Below are 2,110 nucleotides of genomic sequence, written 5' to 3'. Positions count from 1 at the left end.
CCATCTTGCCCAGGAGTCTTCCGGTTTTTGAGCGTGCGGATGATCGCCTTGACCTCTTTCGGCTTGACAAGGGCGGCCGGAGGCACGGGAGGAGTTGTCGCTCGGATGTGGCCAAGCGCGTTCTCCACAGCGGCTGATGTTTCGGGATCACCTGGTTGCTCGTTGTTGTGGGCAGCGGCGAACGCACTTGCGAGCGCTTCGGCTTTCGCTGAAGGGCTCGCTACGAGGTCTCCGTTGACGTTCAGCGGGGGGCTGTACTTGACCGTGTTCCGGAGGTTGCGGGTAAGCTTCCAGAACTTGTTGCTGCCGTTGTCCAGCGTCCTTAGCAAGGAGCCGAAGTTTTTGTAGCGGTGTTCGGCGCTTTTGGTGCTGATGACGTTGTTCAGGTGGGTCGTTTGAGCGGGTCCCGTCTTCGGATGAACTGTCTACGCCGCACGTTCCTCAGCCGGATTAGCAGCTTCAGCTCGTCGGGAATGTCCTTCTTCTGAGGTAGGATCCTACGCGAAGGGACAGCGGCTTCCTCAGCTGCTTTGAGGATGGCGGTGAACTTGTCGATGGCGTCGTCGATTTTCTCCGAGCGATCCAGATCGTTGATCCAGCTTGCGTTAAGGTCAACCTCCCGCTCGATCGAGCGAGCAAATGTGGTCCAATTTGCTCTGTCGAAGCATCGGACGAGTCTTCCAGCCGGGGCGACTGGAACGTCAGCGTCGATCGTAAAGGTGACCGGCAGATGGTCCGACGACAGTTCGACGTGCGTTATCGGCTTCGACATCTGCACCAGGTTGTTTGAGATGACCAGGTCCAACGTGGAAGGCCTCCCTCGTCCAGCGGGGCAGCGGGTGGGAGTATCCGGAGCGTGTATGTAGATGTCCTTGGACTCGTACTCTTGGTGCAGTATTTGTCCTGCTTTGTTGGCCCTGGTGCAGTTCCACATCCTATGCCGCGCGTTCAAATCACCCACCAGGAAGACTGATCCATCGATGCTGCTGAGCTGCCGTATTTCGCGTCGGAACTGACAAAGCGTTGCCCTGCGGGTCGAGCCGGGGTAGTAAACAGCAACGATGTTCACTGGCGCGGGATCCACATTGATCGTGACCCCAACGGACTCGATTGCCCGGGTCGAAGTTTCGAGCTTGGAGTACCCCGTTGCGCACCAGAAGTGCAACTCCTCCCCCTCGAGCAGCATCCGGCGAGTTACGGTCCGCGCGAACAATGGTGTAGTTTTCGTGGTACACCGAGTTGTTGAGCTGCAGCCAGGTCTCCGTGATTGCAGCGATGTCGATTTCGTGAGCTTCGAGGAAGTGGAAAAATTCCACAACCTTGTTGCGGATGGAACGGCAGTTCCAATTCATCACCTTCAGCGAGCTAAGGTTGGCCATTATAAACAAACTTGATAATGAGCTCGCTGAGGGCGAGGAATTGCATGGCCTTCGACTGGCAATTCGAAAGTCTAGTGAAGAGTTCACTGGCTAGGCACATGAACTCCTCGACGGTGAACAAGGCTGCCGGCTCGGGCTGGCCCTGCATGGCTTGCGAGTACGAGACCCCAGGATTCGCGATGCTGCCGAGCAGTTGGCTCAAGTCACCACCCAATGGCTTGGGGACAGGCGCAGGAACTACAGACACCTTCGGAGCGTTGCTTCTGCCGGCGGGACTCGTCTTCTTCTTAGCCTTCAAGTCCTGCAGGTACTTGAGGCGGGTGGGGCAACCCTTGTAGTTCGCTGTGTGGTTTTGGCTGCAGTTAGCACAGCGGATTTGTGAGCGGTCGTCGTTGACCACGACGTCGGCTCGCGCGGGGAGTACGCAAGCGGTCGTCTGGTGGCGCTCGCCACACTTTACGCACTTGGCCTCCAGGTGGCAGTTTCTCATCCCGTGCCCGTACTGCTGGCACCGGAAACATTGGACAACATCCGACTTCTTCTTGGAGTAGTGCCTCCAGCGAACGATGACGTTGAACCGGGCCTTGATCTGTTGCAGCTCCTGGAGTTTCACCGTTCCTTTCTCGAACTGCAGCAGGTACAGCGCGTTGTCGCCGTGTTTCGACTTCCCCACCTGGCGGACGCTGGTGGGGCGCAGAAAAACACTTTCGAGTTCCAGTTTCACGTCTTCG

This window comes from Culex pipiens, chromosome 1 (assembly GCF_016801865.2).
Source record: "Culex pipiens pallens isolate TS chromosome 1, TS_CPP_V2, whole genome shotgun sequence".
Classification (NCBI taxonomy): domain Eukaryota; kingdom Metazoa; phylum Arthropoda; class Insecta; order Diptera; family Culicidae; genus Culex; species Culex pipiens.
The sequence above is the reverse complement of the archived record's forward strand: the minus strand, read 5'-3'. Positions refer to the sequence as shown.